Source organism: Mugil cephalus, chromosome 5 (assembly GCF_022458985.1).
Source record: "Mugil cephalus isolate CIBA_MC_2020 chromosome 5, CIBA_Mcephalus_1.1, whole genome shotgun sequence".
NCBI lineage: Eukaryota > Metazoa > Chordata > Actinopteri > Mugiliformes > Mugilidae > Mugil > Mugil cephalus.
The window spans coordinates 19,576,991-19,592,633 of record NC_061774.1 but is presented as its reverse complement, the minus strand read 5'-3'; the positions used below and the strand labels follow the sequence as shown (position 1 = coordinate 19,592,633).

General features: G+C 43.1%; 3 non-coding genes across 3 annotated transcripts; 1 reads left to right on the top strand and 2 right to left on the bottom strand.

The window, feature by feature from the left end:
- The first annotated feature begins 10,831 nt into the window (after positions 1 to 10,831).
- On the top strand, positions 10,832 to 10,923 carry trnar-ucu. Its single transcript is given in 2 exon segments — positions 10,832 to 10,868; positions 10,888 to 10,923. It is a non-coding gene; the product is annotated as a tRNA-Arg (tRNA).
- A 3,025-nt stretch (positions 10,924 to 13,948) lies between these two features.
- On the bottom strand, positions 13,949 to 14,030 carry trnal-uag. Its single transcript has one exon. It is a non-coding gene; the product is annotated as a tRNA-Leu (tRNA).
- A 923-nt stretch (positions 14,031 to 14,953) lies between these two features.
- trnal-uag lies at positions 14,954 to 15,035 on the bottom strand. Its single transcript has one exon. It is a non-coding gene; the product is annotated as a tRNA-Leu (tRNA).
- Positions 15,036 to 15,643: the final 608 nt, after the last annotated feature.

Below are 15,643 nucleotides of genomic sequence, written 5' to 3'. Positions count from 1 at the left end.
CACTTTGAATTTTGTCAATAATGCAAACCACTGTGAGTCATGATCATTCAAAAACCGCGAGCTTTAACGGATCGCCGAAGATCCGCTCGGTTCTGAAGGGTTAAAAAATCATCAGTGACGTACCTCTGTTATTGAACACATCATTTACAAATACACAGACAGCTTCTGAATAAAGAAAATGCTACTCGAATAATTTTCTGCGCCAACTTTAGGGCGACGCCCCTTTGCGCCGCATAATGTGCATACCCACTTTTTGTGCCACTGCCTGCAACAGATGGTGTTGGTTCCCACAGAGTCAGCCTGGGATTACGTGAACGCAGACCAGACACCGAAACTGCCGAAATCCCCCGAGAAACTGTGGCTCGTTCTCCAGAATGGTTCTTACCTGACAACTACACTGAAAAACTGACTGTGCAACGGTCTTAAGGGAAGCTAAATGTTGTCTTTTTTTTCCCATTTACTACAGTTTGTTTGGAGCAAATTTATTAATAAAATACATAATTTACATACACTTTTGGTCATGTCTCAGTTGTTTCCAATTATGCCTCATCCTGAAGCTAAATGCAAAATGATTAAAGGTATATTTCTGTCATTCATTCTCTTTTCCAACCAACTTCCTCACCAGTAACCTCTTCCCCACAGCCCTGGGCGATTAGCTGGCATCTACTTCACAAACCTCACGCAGCTGGTTGGAGTGCCGCTGTCAGCCAGCAGAGGGCTCTCTAGCTCTCCTCTTGGATGAGAGCTGAACTTCCCATGCGTGGATAAACATGTGCAAGAAAAATGAGGGAACAGCCAGTGGAAAGGAAGAGGAAAGTGAAGGGAAAGAGAAGGAAAGGAAGCAATTACTGAGCAGTATTGAGCTAGAACCCTGGCTTGTTCAATGACTGTAGCTCTTCCTAATCATAGTTAATTAACTCTTATGTCTCCTCCCCTGTCATCCCCAACAATGGAAACACACTATCACTTCATTTAGGGCAGAAATGATCGGGCACTTCAAGTGGCAGCAATTACGCTGTTGTTATATAGTTAGAGCTAATATTATGCATATGCATATCACCCGAATAGAGACATGACAGGATAATAAAGCCATAAATGCTTTGACAATTAACCCCCGTGGACGGAAGGTACGCGTGCAATTTGTTGATTAGAGGTAATGAATGTGTGGATGTATTTTCAGCATTGTTTGTCTCCAGTTTCTCAGGATGCGGTGCATGCGTGCGACCCGTGAGGCGGGCAAACAGCGGGACATGGTCGCACACCGTAGGGAAAGTCGACCCTACGTGGACCCCCTCGCCCCCTTACGTACCCTGGGAGCACCTGGACTGAATACCGGTGGGCTCTAATCCAGTCAAAGAGGGGGGACACACTTGGTGAGAGCTCTTTCCTTCCTTTCTCTAACCCCCTAGCTCCACTAGTGAGCCGATTACCTGCTCTGTGTATGTGCGTGTGTTTGAGCCCTAGTCCGCGAGGGCCCGATCGTACCTCTTTGTGTGTGTGTGTGTGTGTGTGTGTGCCCATGAGTGTGTGCTCACACACACAGGGCCAGACGGACACAGCTTCTTCCAGATAAAGGCTTTTTCTCCTGTCAAAAATGACTGCCCTGATAAGAGCTGATATGAGAGAAAAGCAAGCCTTATGGCATCACTCTTTCTTTTTTTTTCTTTTTTTTGTTTCTTTTGTAAACCCCAAATCCCCAGGAACAGACCAACACCCTCTCCACCTCCCCACCCCTCACCCAACACATACACGGCTAATCTGTATTTGAGGGTGGGGGGGTTATAGCTGAGGTAGAGAGGGAGCAGGTGGAGGGATAAAGAAGAGTTGCTGTGCTTGTTTCTTTTTCTGTTTCAGTATTGTTTTTTTGTTTTTGTTTTTTAAAGTAGTGTGGTCACAGTAAAGACATTCCTCCCAACTAACTGCTCACACATATACACACACACATCCACATACATGCGTGCACTGTTCACGCAGACAGATTATGTCTCAGGCTGTCAGAGCTCCTGCCTTCAATTAACCTCACAAAGACAGGATCACTTACACACATATGATGATGATAGCAGGAGGGAGACAGGGAGGTATGTATGTGTGTGTGTGTGCGTGCTTCAATGTATACACTAGTCGTCTTATTAGTGAAGGACATAACGTCATGCGCTCTGTTCTCTGAGATTCCTGTGCGTCTCACACCATGTTCTGCGTATACAGCTGCGTATAGAACCATCATGTTTTCTCAAATGTTGCTGCTGAAAAGAGAAAAGGCAGAAAAAAATCAACTGTGGAAGGCAGTGTTTACTGTTAAAAACTATATATACACACAAGACGTGATGTGAGGGGTCTTTATGTTTGAAGGATGAGAACTGACACAAGGTGCTGCTCTCTTTCTGAATTTATCGTCAGTCGCCACGATAAGAGGATTTGCTTCTATCTGAATACTTGTTTATCTGCGCTTTATAGTTTTTGCTTCCAACTTCGGTTACATGTGTGCGCTTAACGCTCCTCTTTCTTCTAAAGTGGATGATTGCAGGTGCTTTGTGGAATATCAACAAAGCTTGCGTCTGTGTTAAGATTTTTTATTTTTTTTCTGAGGCAAAATAGTTCCTGCGGTTATCGTTACAGACTGTGGTGAAAGTGTAAGTCTCAGCATGCTGCAAAACAAAGTGATCGGGACCATTTTTGTAACTCGACAATGAGATTGGTGAGAAATTTGGGCTTGGGTCTTTTTCATTCTTCAGCCTCTTTTCATATAAAGACCCAAATGCGGTATGATGAACAGAAAAAAAATTTGTCTCAGAGTGTATCACCTGTAGTCTGGGTGTGGACGTGAGAGTGGCCACTGTTTTACAGTCTCATTATCATGCTTGACATTTTGTTTTTGGCAATAAACATAAAAGTCAGGATTTGACCGGCCTTCAAATATCTACAAAAAAGTCTAAAGTGAGTTCTGCACAGATTAAAGCTAGATTTCCGTTTCTGAGTCTGATCTCCTCCGTACCCTAGACCTTTGCCTGATGTCTCTAGAAATGTAACTATATGTCAGACAGACAAGAATTGTGATTTAAATGCATTTTCTCATGCAAGTCCCAGTGTCTGGACTGTAAAAAAAGTGGATGCCATGACAGCTCCTCAAGAGTGAAGCAAAAGCATGCGGAGCTCTCCTCCCTGATGGTTGGCTGCTGTAGAGAAGCCCCGCCCCCGTCCATATTAGCATCATATATGTTCAAGGATGGTCTGTGTCATTTTATTTAGTTAATAGAGTATACTGCTGGTGTTCAAGCTTCCATTTTAGTTTTTGAAGAATTTTCATTTTAGTTAGTTGCGCGATGTTATAAAAACACAATTTGACATCATGATGAGTGACAGTTGCCATTAACAACAACTCTGTGAAACGGTCCTGGAGGACTGTTTGAGCAGGAAATAAAAACTCCAGTGTCAGTTTGACCAATGGGAGGAAGTGTTGACATGTCCTCCATTTTTTCTACAGTCTGGACAATCACAGAAATGTTAGCTTCCTCCTGCCCGACATCTACTCAGACATGTTTTCTTTGTATTCTGCGCCGGAGTGGTTTCACTAAAAGTAAAAGTACAACAGCCTAGGTCCAAAGGCTACAGTGTAGACTCCGTGTAGATCTGTCGCAGAGGTGTAAACCAAGTTTTACACTTGTCCAAGTTTCAAGCTCAGCTGGGGAAATAGGATTTTTGTTGCATTCTGTCCAACTTCTGCCTCCGTCCCCTCATTTCCCACAACACTGCTGTATTTACCACCAGTTATCAGGCGACAGAGCACAGTCGGGAACACCCTTGACAATTGGGTGTCTAAACAGACAGTGGGCTCACGTGGCGTCAGACCAGTGTGATACAGTAGATTTGATGCATAGCTTTAATCATCTCTGCTGCCGTCTTCCCTCACCTGCTGCTGATCGGCAGGGAACGTAAAGCTGTTCTGGCTCGGCCCCGCTCGTTTGTGTTTTGGCACCAGTGGCGCTACCTGGGACGGACACGCGCATTCACAAATCACTGTGTACACACATGGTTCTCACTTGCAGTTGTTTGGCAAACAAGTATAAAATCCATTGCAGATACAGTACAATCCACGTGAACAGTAGATATGTAAACAAATAACGTAAAATAGAAACAAGGCGCTTAGTGTGAAGAGCTCTGTGTGGACACACCGTACGGAGCAGACACTGCTTTTGGCTCAACCATCCGTTTTCATTTTCTTTACTCGACGTGTCTGTTTTTTTTTTTTTTTTAACACGTTCTGCGCACACAAACACACACCAAAAACAGTACTCTCCCTAACTCCTTCATTTCTGATGAAGGAGAGGAGACGGAGAAGAGAGGAGGAGGAGGAGGAGGAGGAGGAGGAGAAGGAGGGTGCCGCGATTAGTTTCAGGGTTCTAGCCCACTTGATTGGCAGCTGGCAGCATATGGAGCCGTGAGGAAGGTTTGCCCACGCTCACTTCAGAGGAAACAAATATTTGCCTGAAGGGGGGAAGAGAGTGAGTGAGAGAGAGCGAGAGAGAAAAAAATATTAATTAGTTTGCAGACGCACCGAGAGATAAAAGTCGGCAAGACGCACCCTTCAAAAGGCTGCAGAGTTAGCTGCAAAATGGAAATTTTCCCCCCCAAGATGACAGATCCAGTAGGCTGCTAGCAGAGCTGAGGGTAAGAACACATGTGAGCCGGGAAAACACAAACACAAGAGGCCAACGCGCAGCCTACATTAACATCTGTGCATACGTTAACACATTCTGAGTGGAATTAACATCCAGGCATGCATCTTTCACACTCCTCTAGCCCCTCCAATTATTTCATAATTATCGTCTCCGCAGCAGTTGTCTGGAGGTAGAATCGGCACATCAAATGCACTCAAGGTAAACGCCAAGCTACAAGAAACCCAACGATCCACAGAGGAAATGGTGATTCTTTTACATTATACATTTATGTTTGGAGCTGATTCAGAATGGCTTCTCAGTGCAGTTGTATGCCCAGTTTTCTGTGTAGTTTAGTTTTAGAATTTGCATCTCCTCGTTTCTGTGCGATAAATGCAGAATTGGGGGTACCATCAGTTTAGGAAAAATAAATTCTAGAAACAGGTAGAATTTAAAAAATAAATAGTTTAGACCACGCACGAAAGGTAGAAAGAAAATACTATTACAGAGTTTTAATTGTCCAGCATCTAGCAGCGCACTGTTTGTGAAATAAACAAATGAGGCATGAACAGGTTAAGCTTTAAAGAGACATTGTCTCTTAATTTCCACAAAAGCCTGTAAGTTGTTATCTGTCAGCAAATGAGGTAAAAGAAAATAAGGACTAACCTCACGAACCGATGATTAAATAACATGAAAGTCCTTAAATCTACAACATTTGGAATTGGGTGTCTGTGGAGCCATAAATCATAAGCTGCACACAGTTTGTAATCCATAACCTGACTGACAGCTTTCTGAGACAGCAGGCAGAAGTGACGCTCAACACCAGGGACACGGTTTGGATAAATGAGGTTCAAAAACAGACCTGCATTTACTACTTATTGTCACAGGTGGCGCCGAAAGGAACAATACTGAGGTCTCCTGCTTTAAAGATTTATTTCAGGGGTCATGAACATTTTGCAGGCCCAGGACCCCCAAACTGAGGGAGAGATCAAGTAGGGACCCTCCTACCTACTACATGTCGGGCTCGACCTAGTGCTATTTCTAAATATACATTATTATTATAATTTTGCATTCAATATTAAGCCATTCAAATAAAGCACAGGTCCAAATATTAATTTTAAAAATTTCAATCATGTGCAACAGAATGGTGGCCAGGCCGGAAAATTGTGGAGGAATTTAAAAAAAATATATATATAAAAATGTCTAATCAACTAAAGATTTTGTGACGCTCCCCCCCCAGGGGTTGCGGACCGCTTGTTGAACTGCTATGATTTATTTAAAATAACCACAAGTAACTGTTTCAACAAGCTTAACGTGTGCATGCCAAGCTAGGCCGATTACCTCCTGCATATAATACACCTGACACCCAAGAGTTGCGTGGAACTTTTCAGCTCACTCTATAAAATAAAAGCAAATAAGCACATTTCCCATCTCTTTAGCGTTATATCCACAAAACCAGACGTGCTTTGTGTTCATTACTCACATGACAAAATAGTAATTCTCCGGGGCAACAATTAGAATTAGCATCAGAGCGCTCCTACACTACGTAAACAGGATAAAACAAACACACCTATTTCTATTTTCTCCGCGAGACATTAATCATTAGCAAAAATAACCAACTTCATCTGCAATCTCACAAACCACTGAATTCACTAATCAGGACTGGAAGAAAAAAAAGGCACATGAAAGAGACTTGCTTTGCTTTGATTCGCGGTGTTCAGACACTGACCATGGGATTATGCCGCACTGATAAGGTAATTAACAGACTATGATAGTGTAATTAAGCAACATCTGAGAAGAAAGGCTGCTGGAGTGGCGCGTTGGTGTGGGCGCACATCAAAGCCCGTGGCGCCGCTTTAAAGGCGGGCGGCCTGTGCAGAACATTCGGTTTTGCACGGTTCCTCCGCGAAGGTATCATCAAGAGCCGCTGAGAGAAAGCTTGTTACACCACTGAGAATTAGCTGACAACACCAAATAACTTTATTGTGATGGAAATAGAATGTTTTTTTTTTCTTTCTTTCTTTTTTTCTGGAGCAATTCGATGGCGTAAAATGGACGGAGATCATATCGAGGGACACAGAGGCAGTAACTGATAGCTCCATTGTTCGAGAGCCAAATGGTGTCTCTCTCTATCAGCGCGCGGTCTCAACAGATTTCACTCAATAAATGGAACTTGCATGAATTCACTTAGGTATTTACCTTGCTTTGCTTTATTGAGAATGCATCTTTGTGGGGTTTGTCGTCGGGCCTCGCACAGTGCACTCCCTCCGCCGCCCCCCCGCTCTCTCCTCCCCCCTCTCCCTCTGTGTGCACTGAACCAGCACAAATTCGGTTTTATTGTATTTATTTGTTTATTTACTCTTATCTCTTTTCCATTTCAGAGGCTTCCTATCAGAGACCTGCAAACCTCAGAAGCCGAGTGGCAGGGGAGCCGCGGGTTTTTTGCATTCGCGGCGCGTACGAGTGTGTGTTTCAGGATAAAATTAAAATACAAATAGAAAGGAAACATTGGAATCATCACTTTTGTTATCGCCAGCTCTACGGTTTACAGCTCCCACTGTTAACAAACTCCTCCGGGGTGATGAAACAGAAAGCGCTGAAATGTACTCGCTTCATGTCTCACGGAATATCTTTTAAGTATTATTATAAACACTTTGGCGAGAGTCACCGCAATGGGTGTGAAACTCATTTTAGGCATTACATGAGAATAACCTTAGTGCATCAAACAATAAAGCACTCCGCCTCTGATGAGTACATTCCTAGAGTTGTTTAACATGTTATGTCTGAGCCAAGTCTGTAGGAATGTTCATGGAGAGTTAGGGTTTACAGACCACAGTATATACCTTACATAAAACTGATCTGCTCGCATATCCATAGGGATTACATCCACGCTGAATGATTCCACACTTTAGGATTAACGTCCAGTGTCAACATTTCAGGCCAGTGCAGGAAGCGCTGCGCTCTTTTATGTAGCGCATTATGAAAGTGTGCAGGTCGGCTCAGTGGATGGCAGATGGCTGTGCCACCGGCAGGGCTGTGCATAAAAATGACAAATGTTGCACATGAACAGGGAGAGCTGTGGAGCAGTGGTCAGAGACCTTACAGCTCTGGGACTGTGAGGTCACAGGTTCGCATCATTGACTGTATATACTGTGGACAAACCCACTGTGATGTTGCCCTTTGGATTCTGAACCTTGAAAATGAAGCCCGAAGTGCCAAGTTCAGTGAGCTTTACTCCGCCCCCACACAGATATTCCATATATGGACGAGGAAGGTCATGTCGGACGTTGAGAACCGCCCACCCAACTCTCCGCTACCTGTGACAACAGACTTAATTAGGCAGAATTTTAGAACCGAAATAACAAATAAACAAATTAGTTAGCATGGGCTGCATCGTTCAGACCTGGAGTTTTCCGCTTGGTTCGCATGCCAAACTGCCCAATGATCAGAGTGTACATGTGCTGTGTGAATGAATGGATGGGTTAGATGCAGACGAATCATTTCCCCATGAGGGATCAGGAAAGGAAAAACAATTAAAAACTGAAGGTCATTTTATTTTGTTGTGTTTCCTGTGGCTAATTCAGAAAAAAAAAGCTACGCCAACGGAGTTAGTCGTTGCGAACACTGTTTGTGCAGCATCTCTACAAAAGATGAATAGCTTCCAGGTCATCTATCTACATTACCTCTTGCTTGGTACTGAAACAAATTCTGTAACTTTTGAGAGGAAAGTGCCATTTTTTTTGCCGCTCGGTTATTTATGGAGGACATTTTGTCCTGTTTTGACAGCACGCGTGAAAAAAAAAGATAAATAATATAAAATGCGGTAAAGAGCAAGGACGGGAGGAAAAAGAGAGCGCAGCATACAAAAGAGACCCCCTGCTGAAAAGCTCATATCGGGGATGTTGTTATTACGCGCTCCGTGTCGTAGACTACCACAGATGCTGTCACTTCGGTTTTTGGAGACTGGAGCTCACCAGAATGCCAGAGCTTCTCACCGGATCACATGGCGGTGAGATGTCTCCACTTTCACCGCTTCTCAATGTGAAATTAGAGTTCTCAGATTTTCTTTTAATCGTCCGTTTCTGGTAAATGAGTTATTAACTTTAAGGTTTTTGAGTTCGGGTTCATGGCCAAAGCATTCAGTCCTACCCACAGTCGGTGTCACGCACGTGGCCTCAAGCCAACAGTATACTCCAAACAAAATTGTTTCGGTTTGTTCTCAGACTGCAGACACCACTGCATCGACCGCAACCCCAGGTGTGTTTGTTTTATTGTGCCCACGCCAGACGAAGAAGCTCGTTGAGTCACGGTGTCAGAGTCGAAAGTTTCCCAAAAACACAAAGTTCATTTGTGAAACTCTACGGACGTGAGGAGAAAACTCAACACAAATAGAAGTGTTATGATTTTGTCGGTCGAGGCCAATTGCTCGTCTTCTTTCCTGCCGTCTCCTTTTCCGCGCACAAATTTGATTTTGCTTGGAGTGGGCTCATATACTGGCGGTTAGAGACAGTGCAGTAAAGAAGCATAAAGTTCCCATCAATCACTGCCTCATTACCACCACCAATGTCCTCACCACTCAGCCCAAGTACTTCTGTGCATGTATGTGTGTGTGTCTCTTTGTGTGTGTGTGTTTCTGGTCCACTCAGGAGGAGAGAGCGAACGATCTCGCCCAGAATCTGAACTGCCTCTTTGATCTCCCAAAGCCAAACAGGGAAAGAGACGCTCGCCCCTCACAGAGAGGATTAAATATCCCTGAGTCGGGACATCACAACTCCCTCTCACCACCCTCCTTCCCCTCCTTCCATCCCTCTTTCCTCCGCTCCCTTCCTCCTCACGTCTGCCCTGGTTATCACTGAGTCTCCAGAGGGGGCTGGAGGGAAAAGGGAGAACGAACAGCGAAGAGGAGACGAGAAAAGAAAGTAAAGGGGAGACTGTGCAGTTTTAGAAGCCAAGAGGACATGTGGGTCCATCAGGACTGACTGTTTCACCCACACACAGGTCAGCGTCTGGATAGGTCACGGCTCTGCCTCTGGGTTCTGTGTATGTGTGTGTTTATTTGGAGGGGTATAGTCTGGGTCAGGCAGGATTTATTTAAGAGTTAGTAGGTTGTCAGAAAGAAGAGGATTTGTTTTAGAGAGTGGAGTGGAAGGGGAACAGAGGGATGTTGAAATAACCAGATGAAAGAGTGCAGGAGGTCTGAGCTGTTGTGCTAACCCCGATACACTCGAAGGTGCCTCTTTTGACTTCCGCCTGTTTTTATTGAAGACGTTCCTTTCTGGCCAAAAAATCAAGAGAGTTTGTTTCAGGCAAAAAGTATAAATTTGATTTCAATCTCAGAATAGTTTCATGGGGTTTTTCTTGTTCTTTTCAAAGTTACAGCAGAGGGTATGTATGGATGACAGTTTCTCAAACAAGGCGTCATTAGCTGTATCTCACCATTACAGCTTTTCTCTAAATAAAAGTCATTTTTCTGAATATCATCGATAAATTACAATTGCGATTTATTTGTGTTTTCATTGAAAGGTGTTCTACAAATGAGCTGTAACTCTCAGAAAGTCTTGTCTCACGATATCCCATAAATCTCAAAATCACTTTCTTCACTTCACTTTTAGGAAATGGACTTTTGGAATTGCGAAAAAAAAGGGTTTCCATTGCATGATACACTCATGGTTATATGCCGATACGATAAACCACCTAATGCGAGCGTAAAAGTGTTTTAGTGATATTTGAGAGTTTTTTTTTTAAATGGAGCCCTTTCTGTTACCAGTTTTTTATTGCAATATTTAGGTTTTGACACAGTAACCTGTTAATTGCTGCGTGTTCATTAATCCTAAAAATGTGCAAAACCCAAATATCACAATAAAAAATGGTAATGGAAACGGCTCTCAAATTTCGCTGAAACACATTTAACGCCCTCATGAGGTGGTTTTTCAGATGCATCGATATAATGCAAACGTGCAATGGAAACATGGGTGTGGGTGAAAAATGGTCTTTTGTTAAATAATCTTCTTTACCATTTGGTGCCCAAATAACCACATGGGCCATGTGTCTACTGCTTTCAAAGGAGGAAAGGAAAAATAAAACCTGGCTTTGTAAAATGACACTACTGCTGTTAAATTACAGACTTAAAGAGATTCTTGTAAATCATCTTTTTTGGTCCTTAAAGCCATTACTCCAAGGGCTCTGTGGCGCAATGGACAGCGCGTTGGACTTCTAGTTAAGCATGGAAGAAGTGATTCAAAGGTTGTGGGTTCGAGTCCCACCAGAGTCGGCCTTTAGAGGGTGTGTTTCTTGCCTAGAAATGCATTAAAAGAGAGCATTTTATAGGAGGTGATTCTGACCCTCTTTAGTCCATAGATATGTCTGTTGCCTGTTTATATTTGGGTTAGTGCACAAAATAATCTCTGGAGACCTAGAAGCTGAGTATCGATTAAAAAAAAAAAAAAGGGAGGCAGACTCAGCTTGAGAGTTACCTCAGATTTAAGACAAGAGCTGTTAGGGCTTTAGTTGTCATGTGAATATGTCTTGAGTTACCTGAGTCAAACTGCGGACATATGTGACTCCGGTAAAGGTGCGCCCACTACAAGCTCATGTAAAACCCAGCAGCACCTTGTGGGAATTCAACAAATCCGACAATATTTCCTATATGAAATCTTATTTAGATGATGAGACCTCACCCTTTATCTCATTTGTGGATAACAATTAAATGTTCAATATCAAACATGTATCAGTACATGACTTTCTAACCACCACTATCTGTCTCATAGAGAAATAATGTACACAGACCCCTGGTGTTTCGTATCTAGCTAATTATCAAAACTAATTATACATTACACGGCACAGCTTAAACAGGTAGCGGGCGACAAGAGAATCTTCTACTGGATCTGCTGAAACACTAGTTATACTACTCTGCTGCCTTTAGCCCCCTCAGTTAGATCTGTTGTAATGCTAAAATCAAATTCTTGCTCCAAAAATGTCCGACATTTGCTGAATCCTTTAGCGTGACTGTGTAAACATTCAGCGTCTGAGTGTGTTTTCCTCTACTTTTCCCCGCAGCTGAACAGAAGCAAAGGTCAGCGCTTTCTACCAGGGGTTAATACAATCACCATTACTGCTTCCTGCCCCGGTGTCGGGGCAGAGGAGGCAACGGGGGTGGAGGAGAAGTGGGGGTAGCCAGGAGGATGGGAGAGGCAGACAGAGAAAGGGGTAACTCTGACGTGACAGTGACAAATTGCCTTGTATTTATTCAAATTGTGTAAGGCGATCTTTTGGCTGCGTTGTAATGCGTGTTTTCAGAGAGTTTGACCCCGCTGATGAGCTAACACTAACAAGCTCGTTAGAGGAGAAGGCAAGACAATGAACTCAGTGGATGCCCGGCTGACAGGAACAATATTCAAATAGACTCACACATAAAGACAGATCCGAGAAACAGATGTCTGCCAAGTAAGTAAATCTCATTGCACAGTATTGTGTATTTAAATAAAACTTTTACCAGTACTTACCAATTAAGCTGTTCATATTTTGCACTTTGACTTCATAAGGTAATCTTCAACTTTTAAAATGAAAAATCCTGCAATCCTGCATCTTGAAGTATAAACACTAATTAATATAACTGCATAACAGAAAACAGTTATTATTTTACATGTTACATGTGTTGGAAATAGTGTATCTCCAAACTGGTCTACCAACCAAAACACCTATGTAGTAGTCTACATGCTGGATCAGCATGTACTACATAGATTTGCTAGCCTACTTCATTGTAGGCTAGCAAGCAGGAAATGCAACAAACCACAGCTAAGATTGCAGTAACTGTGATTGGTCCTCTAAATGGCTGCACTCAGAAAACTCAATGATCCTAGACACTAGCTGCCTTGAGCTTCGTCTCTTACTATTTATTAGCTCCAACTCCAACATTATTCTTCATGAGGATTGTTTGAAGTGCATGAAAAAACACATCTCTGTGACACAGAAACGCCATGACCACGTAGCGTTTTGGCTATGTACTTGCAGATTGACACAGACAAAAGGTTAGAGAGAGACAAATGGTTTGATTAGATACCACAAAAGCTGTCTTTTACATGTTTCAAATTAAGTGTTTAAGTGTCTCATAGTGTTTCTTTCTGGTCAGCTGGCCTGCTAGAAAGAAAACGGGCCAAAAGATGGGTGCGTCAGGGATGCTGGAAGAAGCATTTTAATGAAGCCAGGCAGAGAAATTTATAGTGATAGCAAATAATAATAATAAATTACTATCTTAACTTTTGGAGCAAGTAATAAGAAACTTCAAGTCAAAAGAATGCAAGAAAGTTCTGCTGGCTTCTAAGTGCAGTTCACTATGACCAATGACTGAACTTGCTCCATTACTTTTCCATTAGAATATGGACAACAGTAATGAATGCAGAAGAAACATTAGGCCAATATTCGTTATCCTTCTTCATTGAGTCAGAAAGTGTCTATATAAGAAAGACAGGGGGGACACACCATGACTTTCAGACTGACCTTGCCACGGTGAAGGGATTAAACAGCCGACGTAACCTCTGCTGGTTCTCTTCGCGCTGTTCCTCTGGATTATTGATACAGACACCTGCAGGGATCCGGGAAGTTAACACACAGATGAACACAGCCAACACACACATACACTGACACGCAACAGGATGAGTCATAGAGAGCTGAGGTCAGTGCACAGATCTGGAGACATTAGTGAGGAGAAAGGGGAAGCACCTGCCTGGTCCGGCCCAAAAGGAGAGAAGAATGAGCCTGATGTTTTTGAGAAAATAAAACATTCTGAATCAAAATTGCTCTACTCTGTATAGTTTGGCACAATCAGCTTTCTTAGTTTTGATCTGTAGTTTCAGAATGAGCCCAACACTCCACTCCAGACATATAGATGTAGACAAAGATGGCAGTGGTGGGATCTCAACCCACATATTTGAGGTTTTAGAAGAGAGAAAAGGAAGAGGAAACCCCAGGCTGTATGCTACAAAGTAAATAATGGACAGCATGGTGTATTTTTACACCATGCTATACCATAACTTTTTAGTTTAGTTTGTTGATGACCTGAAGAATGGACTGGTCAAACCCCCGTTGTTTCAAAATGCTGTCTAATATTTGAATAAATAACTGTGTCCTGCACAGTGCCCGATATCTGCCACCAAATTTGCTCTTTTCCTCAGATGCAGAGCAGTTCACTGATGACACCTTACCAGTGCACTGCATATTGCAGAGGGTACACCAGTGAACCTCTAAGAAGTTGATAATGACTTCAAACTTGAGGCATAACATTTAGATGGAGATAAAGATGGCAGTGGTGGGATTTGAACCCACGCCGCCATAGAGACTGGAGCCTAAATCCAGCACCTTAGACCGCTTGGCCACACTACCACACATTCGTTGTTCTGGAAGAGAGAAAAGTAAGAGGAAACCCCACAGAGACAGGCTGAGGCTGCAGCTGCATCAGTCTAACAAGAAAATATGGGCACCATCCAGAAACTGAGCTGTGGAGCAGAAACAGCAACTGGTGGAGGGTCGCTCCTTGATGCCAACAGATGTCAGGTTCCAAGGGCTCCCACCGGTGTGTGCTGCACATTGGTAGAGATGTGCAAAAATTAAGTTTGAAATAAGAACCACAAACAACAGAACCAAGAGGTAAGATGAGCTTTGTATGAGTAACTTTATTTGGCCAACAGATTTTCCTCTTTTTTCCTCTCATCCTCTTTTCTTCGAATGCAGAGCAGCTTGCTGATCTCACGGTCTTACCAGTGCGCTACCACGATCAATAAAAAAGTGTGGGATATCGCTATACAAGCAGTATAAAAACACAGTCGCGCATGCATTCTCCAATCAGTGCAATTTCCTGAGCATGAGATGGGGCTAATTCACGTATGTGCTTCCATTAATGATTGTGTAACAACGCATTTGATTTGATCGGTCTGTTATGGGAGTAGACCAAAACTTTGCTCTGTTTTTGAGCTGCTTGCAGCCCTGGAGCTTCTATAATGACACAGTCTGAGAGACTGTCCAGTGACAAACTCAGAATGCAACAGGCAGGTACATCAACATCATTGCGTAAATAAGTTGGTCGATGCGGAATTCCTGTTCACATCGAAGCTTAGCCGATAAAATCCCAATGTGAAAGGAGCTTTACTGATTGTTGTTCTCCTCCACACAGCAGAAAGTGCAAAATCCCAGTAATACTGTATATTGCAGAGAGTAATAACCAGTACACCCGGGAACTTCTAAGAAGTTGATAATGACTTCAGACTTGAAGGGTCTGGCATAACCTGGCATGTAGATGGAGATAAAGATGGCAGTGGTGGGATTTGAACCCACGCCTCCATGGAGACTGGAGCCTAAATCCAGCGCCTTAGACCGCTCGGCCACACTACCACAAACCCAAAACTTCAGAAGACAGAAAAGGAAGAAGAAAATCCGCAGAGACAGGCCGAGGTCGCAGCTGTATCAGTCTTAGAAGAGGATGAGCCTTGCAGGAATTGAGCAACTGGTGGAGAGTTGGCTCAAATTGCTCCCTGATTTCGAAAGATGTCGGTTGCTCCCATTGGTATGAGCCGTACAGTGACAAAAGTTGTGATATACATCAGTGGTAAAACATTTGCACTACTTGCATGGCTTCTTGTTACCCACATGTAGTGTTATTCCATTCATTCTGTTTTTCTAAGATTTTAGCCAAACAGTGAAATTATGTGTTATTTCAGCCGCTTTTACTTTTAGCACACACACTGTGATTAAAATGCACATCTCCCCGAGCTGGACAGGTTTGCTTGTAGTGCAGTGCTTCTTGGACATGGCTGATAGAGCGACACTCAGCTTTCTCTGTCAGTGCTGCACACATGAAGGAATTCATTGCTTCAGCTGACTCCAACCACCATCAACGCAGACTGGAGGCATAGTGGAGCATATTCTCAATAATTCTTTTGCTTTTGGGCAGCACACCATCACAGAACATAATTTGGTTGATACATACTGAAGCCCTTAAC